This window comes from Lynx canadensis, chromosome C1, assembly GCF_007474595.2.
Source record: "Lynx canadensis isolate LIC74 chromosome C1, mLynCan4.pri.v2, whole genome shotgun sequence".
Classification (NCBI taxonomy): Eukaryota; Metazoa; Chordata; class Mammalia; order Carnivora; family Felidae; genus Lynx; species Lynx canadensis.
In genome coordinates this window covers 174,767,624-174,780,624 of record NC_044310.1, presented here as the reverse complement: position 1 = coordinate 174,780,624, position 13,001 = coordinate 174,767,624, and positions in this window count along the sequence as shown.

Sequence of the window (13,001 nt, the reverse complement as noted above, 5' to 3'; positions counted from 1 at the left end):
AGAAAAAATGAAATATGGCCTTTTGTAGCAACGTGGATGGAACTGGAGAGTGTGATGCTAAGTGAAATAAGCCATACAGAGAAAGACAGATACCATATGGTTTCACTCTTATGTGGATCCTGAGAAACTTAACAGGAACCCATGGGGGAGGGGAAGGAAAAAAAAAAAAAGAGGTTAGAGTGGGAGAGAGCCAAAGCATAAGAGACTGTTAAAAACTGAGAACAAACTGAGGGTTGATGGGGGGTGGGAGGGAGGGGAGGGTGGGTGATGGGTATTGAGGAGGGCACCTTTTGGGATGAGCACTGGGTGTTGTATGGAAACCAATTTGTCAATAAATTTCATATATATATATAAAAAAAAAAGAAGTTGGTTTTATTTTACATATAGCCAAAGTATTTTCTTTTTTGTTTTTAATTTTTTTTAACGTTTATTTATTTTTGAGACAGAGAGAGACAGAGCGTGAACGGGGGAGGGCCAGAGAGAGGGAGACACAGAATCTGAAACAGGCTCCAGGCTCCGAGCTGTCAGCACAGAGCCTGACATGGGGCTCGAACTCACGGACCGCAAGATCATGACCTGAGCCGAAGTCGGCCGCTCAACTGACTGAGCCACCCAGGTGCCCCTAGCCAAAGTATTTTCTAATAGTTTTCCTACATTGAATTTTCCAAGAACACCATGATTGGACTAAGATTATACTTAGTTCTGTTAGATAATTTAAGATATTGACTAAGATTATACTTAGTTCTGTTAGATAATTTAAGATATTGACTAAGATTATACTTAGTTCTGTTAGATAATTTAAGAAATAATGTTCACAACTTAAGAAGCTTGTATCACTGCAGTATCTCAGTTGCTAAAAAAATGTGTTTGCATCTATAGCTATTATAAAGAAAGGAGTGTTGAATACAACAGGGTCGAGGACAGCTGCCTTATATGATCTTAACTTGTCCAACTTCATTCCTTGTATCTCCTTAGCATCAATTTCTGCTTCTCCCTCCTTCACTTCCTCTGCTCAGCTCTAGTTACGCAATCTTCCTTGAATATGCCAGATGTGGTACCTTTGCCTGGTATCCCTCATTATCCAATGTCTCACACTCTCTCATCTCCTGCAGGTCTTTGCTCAAATATCAACTTCTTGCTGTCTTATGTAAAATTACACTGTCCATCCCACTTCAGAATTTCCTATTCTCTTTGACAGCACTAGTTTTCTCTATAGCATTTTAACATATTTGTTCCATCGTTTTTATCTTTTGCTCAGTTTCAGTGAATAGAATGTAAACTCGATAAAAGTGGATGTGCAAACATTTATCTGTTTTGTTCACTGCTATACTCCAAACACATAATATTAACACTCCCTATAAATGTTATCACTTCAATAGATATTTGTTGAGTGAATAAGTAAATTAATGATTATTACTGCACAGAAAGCACTTATGGCAGTATCCAGTACTTAGGAAGGTCTCAAATAACATGCTATTATGAACAATAAATTTCATTTTGCTTAAGTCAGATTGCATCCATGTTGTCATTTCTACTGATATAATCCTAATAAAAAATCCAAAATCCAATATATATTACTAAAAATAATACTGTCTTATGACAACAAAGGAGCTATCAAGAAATCCTGTTGTAGATACTGTAGAATTGTGGGCTTCATTAAGTTCTACAGCTTAAATATATGAAGAAAAATCTGAGATAGTACTTGTTATTAAAAAATATTCTTAGTAAGAATTGGCATTACTGAATTAAGATGTTTTAAACAATAGATAATTTATATGATATTGTGTCACAATTGGTAGAATACAAACCTAGTATGAAACAACAGAAGCAGTCATTCTGGAATAGAAAATTTTGTTTTGCCTATGATGAATTATTTGCAGGTATCTATCTCCATATCTATCTGTTGTTCTATATTTCTAAAGGGAGTGTGGTAAAAAAGAATGAAAAATGTCACAGTAAGAAGACAGTCACAGCACAACAAATGATGCAGGTAAATATTCTCTGCTAGCAGGTCAAAAACTTAGAGAAGCTTCAAATGAATTAGAAATATTGTATAAGGAAGAAGATAAGTGTTCAATAGTTACTCGGGGGATATATCAAAGAAGTATAAAAAATTACATTAGAATGGGTCAAACATCCTTAGATCACAAGAGGAAAGATAGAGAAATGATCAAAGAAAAGAATATAGGAATTAAGTGGCTTGAAAGTAGAAAGAGAAAAGGCATGAACATTTAACAATGACAAAAATGATCACAATACCTTTGAGGTACTGGATTTGAGGAAAGAGAGTTCTTGAAAGTAAGTGATAACTCTGATTATGGTTGAAAAAATGATTGCTTATTTCACTGCACAGATCTCAGACTTCAACTTTCTTATATCCCTCTTCTGAATGTATGTGTGTGTTTGTGTGTGTGCTAGTTCTGAGATTTGTCACAAGTGTTTCTCGTCTATTACTTCCTCTTGCATCTTTGCAGTAATCTCTGTCACTTGGGATAACCTCAACATTGCTCTGATCTTTGATAATGACAGAGTCTAACAAACAGGGAAAATGTGGGGCTGTTCTCTAATGGAGGAAACTGAGACCGCTTATGATAAAGAAAGTGATAATAAAAGAAAGAACTGGTGGTAAACAGTACAGAAAGAACACTGTAGTGCCACAAGTTCTTTGTTGGTAGATCAAATGAGCAACTGAAGTTAACCATGTTAACTTCTTTATGTCACAAAGATGACATCCTAGATTTTCCAAGACCAACAAGTGAAGAATAGTATAAAGATTAGGCAAGATGGAAACTTGACTATAATTTTTATGGATGTGTAATTGGGATTATAGTACTTTTTTTTTTTTTTTTTACTTTGACCATTACTATAAGGACTTTGATACCTTGAGCAACAGTCCAGGTGACTCAGAAGTGAGCACATATGCAAAGACGAAAATAAACCAAGGAAACTTCTTAGTCTAGTATATTATACTGAATGCTCATTTAGGGTAGCATGCCCCATAACTAATGATAAATAGAGCGATTCCTAGAAAAAAGTACATTTCAAATGGGAAATTTGAAAAACTACATGGTTTCTTGATATCCATTACAATAAGAGTGTAAAGTTTTAAACACTGGAGTGATGACTTACAAGTGTTTAAACAGCAGGTTTAAGTGTCTTTTTAGAGCTCTATTCTTCTTAGCTTGAGTATACTTAAGGACAATGGAAACAAAGAGATGGCTTATTATCTCCCAGCAGCCATGGGAAAAGGACTTTAAAATTCAGAAATGGTAACACAACACAATATTGAGTAATGGCAGTGAGAACACGACAATATTTAGAAATATTTTCCCAGAGTGGGAAAAATAAAAATTATTTTATGGTAATGTAAAAAATATGTCTACTAATGGGAACATTAGACTGAGTTAAAAGATGTCACCTGGTAGATATCCTCTAGCAATGGAGAGTAGGTTATCCAAACACAGTAGAAACATATATCTATATATATGTTTTAAATGCTTATTCTCTTATCTGACCCATTTGGTAATTACGTATGCCAAAATAATATTCTATTCTCCCTTCAATATTTTTCAATATTATTATGAGTACATAGGTATGCTGACAGTCTATAAAAATTCCAAGTAATTACAGATTACATTGTTTAATGTTTTACATTTTACATTTTATTTTTTTATTCTGAGGTTCACCCCAGTTTCAGAAAATGGGCTTTCTTCTTAAGGAATGTATTTAGTATTTATGATAATAAATGAATAATGATAATTGTTTGAGCCAGGTGTTGTGGAAAGATACTGGAAGTTAATCAAACAAAGAAGTCTACCAAGATCTATATACTTCTCAGGGCTCAGTTTCAGACTGCTTCTATTTCATCCTGGCTTCCTGTTTAATAGTGTCTAAAATTTGTGCCAAGACCTCAGAGAGATACCTTAAACTGTGATTAAAGGAAGAAGATAATTTTAATCACTCCATTAGGACATAAGGAATCTTCAAATTATTTTAGTAAAGTTCTCATTATTTAATATTTTGAACTTTTTTTCTTTTTTGGTGTCTTTCAATTTATAATTATTTCTTACCTTTTATATTTTACAAGATGGAAAGAATTGAAAACTACTGACTGCTTTGATCTATTATTTACTAATTGCTACTTGTCTTATCCAGGAATGGTAACATTTTTCAAGTTATTTTAAGATCCTGAATCATATCAAGTTTTTACCATTTTATTGACATTTATATCCTTTCACACTAATTCTTTTTTTTTTTTTTTTGAAAAACAAATTGGCTGAGATGCATGCATCATTTCTGGGCTGTCAGTCATAAGATAATTTCAACGTGAACATTGTTTCTAAGGCAGCTTGCAAACTCCTTCCTACTGTATCTCTGGCAATAAAATTAACTGCCTTCTTTCTATAAAGACTTCAGTAAGTATTTGGATTTTTAACAGGAACTATGTCACATTTTACTTATTGAGACTTACCTCTTTTTAAAATTAATCTTATGGGGTTTCCCTAATTATTTTCTATTGATTTATTTAAAGTTTTCTGAAAATCCAATAAATATCAAGATCTATCAATACAATTAACTGCAAGGGTCTCTAGTATGACTTGTTTGTTTTGCCATTTAACAAAGACCCTCTTTTAACCAAATATGAGTCAGGCTCCTCTAAGTCCTCTTTCTGACTAGTCCCTGACCTTGGGCTTTGTTGTTGTCCCTTTTACTCCATTTTTAGTAAGAATCCTGTTGGATCACTTTATTGATAAGCACCCATCTTTGATATCTATCTGATCATATTCCTTATCTCCACCCTCACGTTCTTATCACCCTATCCTATCTTCAGCAAGAATCTTATTGAGCTGGTTTACAAAGAATGCCCCTAGCCTTGATGTTTCCTCTTAGTAATTTTCTAGCCACTGACCCCCACGCTTCTCCTTGGTTACAAATCTCCACTGTCCTTGTATTTGTAGTTAAGCCCGGTCCCTCTCCCATATTACAAAAACCCATTGTAATAACCTTCTTGACAAAAGTCTGCCTTCCTGTCTTTAACAAGTGTCATAATAATTTTTTTCTTTACAATCTCAAAGGGATTTTGGGGAATTATAATTTAAATATTTGTTTGCTATACAATATCAGCAATTATTATTTAAAGTTTATCTCCATTTTCCTTCTGCCTCACCTTGACCACAGAATCTCTTCACTATTTACTATAAGTCTTTTTCTTAGTAACAAAATATAATTCATATTTCTCAGAAAAATTAAATTAAAACTTAGAACACTCAATAAAGTGTGAGAGCAATATGAAAATGATTTCAGACATTTAATATTTGGCAAATAAACTTTCCACATGCTGTTGCTATGATTTTCTTGAATAATGACGCTACTAGGCTCCAGGAAACGGTAGTTCAAAGAGGGAAGGAATGGAAAGGCTATGCTGAGAACTCAGGAGTGACCAGATCTAGATCAGATCAGCAGCCCACTGAGAAAAAAAAAAAGGCAAATCTATAAAATAAATAATGTAATAAAAACAGCTGAAAAGTAAGGGGTTTCATAACGTCCACAAAAAGCAAAAAAAAAAAAAAAAAATCAAACAAAGCTCTTTATAAGACAGTTCTAGTTCATATATAAAGCAGTGAGGTATGGCATGATTTCAAGTAACTGACTTATTAAAAGAGAAAAGACTACTCAACCTTGGTGTTGGGGTGCCTAGGTGGCTCAGTCGGTTAGGCATCTGACTTCAGCTCTATCTCACAATCTCACTATCTCACAATTCAAACAAGCCCTGCATTGGGCTCTCTGCTGTCAGCACAGAGCCCACTTCAGATCCTCTGTCTCCCTCTCTCTCCACCCCTCCCCCACTTGTGCTTATGCGCGCGCTCTCTCTCTCTCTCTCTCTCAAAAATAAACTTAAAAAAAAAAGAAATATTGTTTAGGTGATATCAAGTTGTGTGTGACATCAGACTCACAGAGAAAAAATGTAATCCTAGAGTAAAATTTGGCCAGGTGGTGAATATTTACATAATTAAATAATAATGTATTACGTATATTAACTATTGGTTTTCAACTTATAAATTGTTGTGAAGGCATAGGTACAATGGAACAGAATGTAGGAGTAATAGGATACAGACAGAAGGGGCAAAGAAGAAGACATTATTCTATTCTGATATTATATGAGAAGTTGAGTATGAGTGGAATACTAGAGGTTTGAGAGGAGAATATAAAAATGTTTCAATAATAAATATAAATATAAATATAAAATATAAAATAATTATCAAATCTCTACCGAATTGTGAATATGTGATAGTAGATGTCTAATGTAAGGGAGTTAAGTGTTCTTTTTTTTTAATTTTTTAAAACATTTATTCATTTTTGAGAGTGAGAGAGACACAGCATGAGCTGGGGAGGGGCAGAGAGAGAGGGAGACACAGAATCAGAAGCAGGCTCCAGGCTCCGAGCTGTCAGCACAGGGCCTGACGCAGGGCTCGAACTCACGAACTGTGAGATCATGACCTGAGCTGAAGTCGGACTCTCAGCTGACTGAGCCACCCAGGCACCCCAAGTGTTCTTCATAAAAAGACAAAAGTCATGTCTTTTGAAACCAACAAAGTAGACTAATTATGTATATAACTTAGAGTTTTAGGTATAACCACCAAAAATATTAACAAAGGACTAAATGTCTTTACAAAGTGGGAATAGGACTGATAAGGAATGAGGTGATTTATTTTTCTATATCCTGACCCTTTGTGGATTATTTGATTGGTTATTGTATTCGTTACTTCATTCTCAGAATACAAATTCAAAAAGTATTAATTTGGGGTGGTCCAAGATGGCTGCAAAGGAATACATGATTTTGTATATAAAAAATCTCAAAACTCCACTGAAAAACTATTAGTACTAATAAGTGAATTCAGTAAAGGTGGAGGATACAAAACCAATATCCAAAAATCTGTTTTGTTTATAATAAACTAATCATGAAATAACAGAGAGATAAATTAAGAAAACAATCTCATTTAGAATTGCATCAAAAAGAATCAAATACCTATGAACAAATTTAACCAAGGAGGTGAAAGACCTGTACACTGAAAACTATAAGACATTGGTGAAAAAAATTAAAGAAGACACAAAAAAGATATTCCATGGTCATGGACTGGAATAATTAATATTATTAAAATGTTAATTAATAGTCAATTAAGTTATGACAGAGAAGGCAAAAATATACAATTAATAAAGGACAATCTCTTCAATAAATGGTGTTGGGAAAACTGGACAATCACATGCAAAAGAAAAAAAAAACTAGACTACTATCCTATGCATACATACAAATTAACTCAAAATGGGTTAAAGACATACAAATTAACTCAAAATGGAATGTAAGACCTGAAACCATAAAACTCCTAGAAAAAGTATAGGTGGTAAACAACATGACATCAATCTTGACAATGATTTTTAAGATATGACTCCAAAAATAAATATAAAAGCAAAAACAAACAACTGGGACTACATCAAACTAAAAAAATTCTGCACAGCAAAGGAATGGGAGAAATGGGAGAAAATATTTGCAAATCATTTATTGGGTAAGGAACTGATATCAAAAGTATATAAAGAACTCAAGACAACTCAAAACAACAACAAAAAAATCCCCCCAAATAATCCAATTTAAAAAAATCGGCACGGAATTTGAACACTTTTCCAAAGAAAACATGCAGATGGCCAACAGGCACATGAAAAGATGCTCAACATCACTAATCATCAGGGTAACACAAATCAAAATCACAATGAGATACCACCTCACATCTATTAGAATGGTTATTATAAAAAAGACAAGAAATAAGTGTTAGTGAAGATATGGAGAAGAGGGGACTCTTGTACAATGTTGGTGGGAATTTAAATTGGTGCAGCCACTGTGGAAAACAGTATGGAGATTCCTCAAGAAATTAAAAATAGAACTACCATATGATCCAGCAATTTCACTCTTGGGTATTTATCTGAGGAAACAAAAATACCAATTCAGAGAGATATGTGTACTCCTATGTTCACTGCAGCATTATTTACAATAGCCAAGTAAGGAAACAACCTAAATAACTATCAATGAATGAATGGATAAAGAAGTGGTACGTATATGAAGTGGAATACAATTCAGCTGTGAATAAGGAAAAAATCTTGCCATTTGTAACTACACAGATGGACCTAAAGGTATTATGCTAAGGGAAATAAGTCAGACAGAAAAAGACAAATACAATGTCATTTTACTTATATGTGGACTCCAGAAACAAAACAAATAAACAAGCAAAACAAAACAAACCTCACAGATACAGAGAACAGAACAGTTGTTGTTTGAGGGGAGGGTGTTTGGGGGCGGGGGGGGGGAGGGAAAATAGATGAAAGGGTTAGGCAAGAGGTACAAACTTCCAATTATAAAATAAATCATGGGAATGTAATGCAAAAAAGTATGTATGAATTTGAAGATTTTAACAAGAATTTCTAAGATATACAAATAATTTCTTTGCTGGAGCCATTATTTTTGGTAGTCATTCTCTATCCAGTTTGTTCCTATATCTTTTTACTTTTCTTACTGTATTATATACAATTAACGTTCTGCCCCATACTATTAACTATTAGCAAAAATATGGTCATTTTATTTATTTTGGATATTTATTATAGGCTAAAAATGTTATTTTTCATAATCCTCCAGGTATACAGTGCAATATAAAATGAATAATAATTAACTGAGTAGTTTCTGGTGAAGTATATCATGAACAATTTGAACAGTATCTTTATCATACCTTATTTGGATTTTAAATGGTTTGAACTCAAATGAGTAAGATCTGAATGTGGGGCAATTTCATCTTTAATAAGCCTTTAGATAAATTTTTAAGTACATTTTTGTGTCATGTAAAATAACACATCTAAAACAAGAAATAATTAGTAAACTTCCATTATCTGATTTACTGTTTTATGTAAATCAGTAGAAAAACTGATAATTCCATTTGCCATTTTAGTGAGCACTGGTATTATTAGCCAAAATTCTTTGCCTTAGACTATGCTATTAGTTACTACGCCTTGCTATTAATCTTTTATTATGTGAATAGTATATATTAAGCATTACTGTGGAATATATATTAAGTTTATGTTTCTGCCAGTAAGAAGCTATAGTGGATACTTTTGGTTACCCAAGATACAATGGACTTCCTCCTCTTCACAAAATTCTGTTGTTGTTTTATGTTTTCTTTCCAGATATCTGCCTTCCCATCAGTGCTATAGAGTCATCCTAATTAGTAAACCACCTCAGGCCTTGCATTCTCCTTGTGATCAGGGTGTTAAGCCTCAAATTAAGAAGGGAAGGAATGTTAGTTCATTATTGGAAATGAAATTTTCTCTTCTGCTGTATACAAACAAGAAAGCGTAGAGCCTCCATTACCACTACCACTGGTAGGCACTTGTGACAATAGTTAACTAGCCTGAGCATGAAGGTGAGTTCACTGATGGTGACAGAAAGCGTTGACTGACAAGAAGATTCACAAGGATGGGACTAGAGTAAAGCAAGTGAAGCTCCGCGTGCACAAATTTTAAGGAGATACTTTATACTTGCACAACCCTAGTTCAGGCCTTGACTCTTGGGACCCCAAATGACAATGTTTGCAAATCTACATTTAATTGCAGAAAAAAGACACAATACAGAAACACTATTACAAATCTTTATCACAACCAAAGGCTTCCTCAAGGCCAGAAGTCAAGAGATACCAAGTTCAAACTCAAACTCTCTGCTCTCCAAGGGCCTTACTGATAGGCTTTCTCTCTTGGATTGAGAACCACCTGACATGTACATGGACAGAAGAAGGATGCCCAAAGTACTTCCAGCTGGGGTTTCTTATACTCTGCTGATCACCTAAGCATAGCCTTGCTCTATAACTGACTCAGTGGGAAAACCTTCCGGAAGTCTCAGGAAATGTCTTAAGTCTTTTTTTTTTAAATGTTTATTTTTATTTTTGAGACAGAGAGAGACAGAGCATGAACGGGGGAGGGTCAGAGAGAGGGAGACGCAGAATCCGAAGCAGGCTCCAGGCTCTGAGCTGTCAGCACAGAGCCCGACGCGGGGCTCGAACTCACAGACGGTGAGATCATGACCTGAGCCGAAGTCGGAAGCTCAACCGACTGAGCCACCCAGGCGTCCCGGAAATGTCTGAAGTCTTAAGACCAGGTGCATATCATCAATCTCACTGTTATCTATAAACAATGCTGACAAGCTTGTACAAATAATCTGAAATCATGATTACAAAGCTACACTCTTAATCAGTATGTTTCATGTCTTGACTAGAATTCACTCCCATGGAGGTACAATTCTTATGTAAGTAAAGCAACTGAGGCCAATTCCAGGTTTGCTGGAATGTCTACCCTAGGTAGACAGACATCTGATTGTGTGATGACATCACTAAGATGCTAAACAACCATCTCTGGTTAAAAGAGATATCTCTCTATCTCTCTCTCTCTCTCTCTCTCTATCTCTATCTCTATGTATTTTACTATTTAAACAGGTTGATAAGGAGCTTCTCTTTTGACAGCTCAAAGTATCCTAGCTTATACAGGAGAACACTCCTTTAGCTGCAGTGATTTGAGGGAAAAATGGGTGAATGAAAAAATGGGCATAGTATCAACCAAGAGAAAGGCTCTAGTTAGGCAACCATTGACTCCAGTATAACCCAATACCTCTTTGGTACTCTTACCTAGGAGAAAAGTCTTTTTTAAAAATATTTATTTGAAAGAGAGTGTGTGTGAGAGAGAGAGAGAGAGCGGGGGAGAGGGGGGAGAGAGAGAGAAACCCAAGCAGGTTCTGCACTGTCAGTACAGAGTCTAATGCAGAGCTTGATCTCACGGTTCGTGAGATCATGACCTGAGCTGAAATCAAGACTGGGACTCTTTTTTCTTTTTTTTTGTATATATGAAATTTATTGACAAATTGGTTTCCATACAACACCCAGTGCTCATCCCAAAAGGTGCCCTCCTCAATACCCATCACCCACCCTCCCCTCCCTCCCACCCCCCATCAACCCTCAGTTTGTTCTCAGTTTTTAACAGTCTCTTATGCTTTGGCTCTCTCCCACTCTAACCTCTTTTTTTTTTTTTTCCTTCCCCTCCCCCATGGGTTCCTGTTAAGTTTCTCAGGATCCACATAAGAGTGAAACCATATGGTATCTGTCTTTCTCTGTATGGCTTATTTCACTTAGCATCACACTCTCCAGTTCCATCCACGTTGCTACAAAAGGCCATATTTCATTTTTTCTCATTGCCACGTAGTATTCCATTGTGTATATAAACCACAATTTCTTTATCCATTCATCAGTTGATGGACATTTAGGCTCTTTCCATAATTTGGCTATTGTTGAGAGTGCTGCTATGAACATTGGGGTACAAGTGCCCCTATGCATCAGTACTCCTGTATCCCTTGGATAAATTCCTAGCAGTGCTATTGCTGGGTCATAGGGTAGGTCTATTTTTAATTTTCTGAGGAACCTCCACACTGCTTTCCAGAGCGGCTGCACCAATTTGCATTCCCACCAACAGTGCAAGAGGGTTCCCGTTTCTCCACATCCTCTCCAGCATCTATAGTCTCCTGATTTGTTCATTTTGGCCACTCTGACTGGCGTGAGGTGATACCTGAGTGTGGTTTTGATTTGTATTTCCCTGATAAGGAGCGACGCTGAACATCTTTTCATGTGCCTGTTGGCCATCTGGATGTCTTCTTTAGAGAAGTGTCTATTCATGTTTTCTGCCCATTTCTTCACTGGGTTATTTGTTTTTCGGGTGTGGAGTTTGGTGAGCTCTTTATAGATTTTAGATACTAGCCCTTTGTCCGATATGTCATTTGCAAATATCTTTTCCCATTCCGTTGGTTGCCTTTTAGTTTTGTTGGTTGTTTCCTTTGCTGTGCAGAAGCTTTTTATCTTCATAAGGTCCCAGTAATTCACTTTTGCTTTTAATTCCCTTGCCTTTGGGGATGTGTCGAGTAAGCGATTGCTACGGCTGAGGTCAGAGAGGTCTTTTCCTGCTTTCTCCTCTAAGGTTCTGATGGTTTCCTGTCTCACATTTAGGTCCTTTATCCATTTTGAGTTTATTTTTGTAAATGGTGTGAGAAAGTGGTCTAGTTTCAACCTTCTGCATGTTGCTGTCCAGTTCTCCCAGCACCATTTGTTAAAGAGGCTGTCTTTTTTCCATTGGATGTTCTTTCCTGCTTTGTCAAAGATGAGTTGGCCATACGTTTGTGGGTCTAGTTCTGGGGTTTCTATTCTATTCCATTGGTCTGTGTGTCTGTTTTTGTGCCAAAGACTGGGACTCTTAACTGACAGAGCCACCCAGGTGCCCCGAGAAAAATCATTTTTTTTAGAGGGAGGTGGATGTACTTCAGAAACAATCCTACCACATGTAAAATGCATTAGTATCATACATTGTTTGGTTTTCCCTAAGTAGGTTTTGTGGAAGAACATCCTTTGATTCCAATGATCTTAAATTTTTATCTCTACCTATTCCCCTTTCTCATACTTCTATTCTGAAAACAGTTTGCATTTGGTTTCACATTTACTAATTTCATAACTGCCTAGTCAAATTTAATTTTTCCTATAGAAATTGATTATTAAGTAATAGGTTAAGCTGTTCTTTGTGTTCAGCAGAGGTCTACAAAGGGGCATCTATACATTTAAATAAGAATTTGGTTGAGGAACTACATATTCATACACTTATGACCTCTAAAATCAAACTGTACTGTTTTGATTTTAGCCTTTAGTCAATCAAACCAACTCAAATAATATTTTTAAATATTAAACAATAATTTTGCTAAAGCTGCAACTTACACATTTGTTATTTCTTATGATGTAAAATATTTCAAACTTTATGGTAAGCAAGAGCAAACTAACAAATATTTAAAAAAAACAAACCATCTACTCAAACTTTAGAAAAAAACATTTTATAAAAAGGTAATTTGGTAAGTTATGCAATGTCTGCCTGTTAGAACCAAGCAGCTG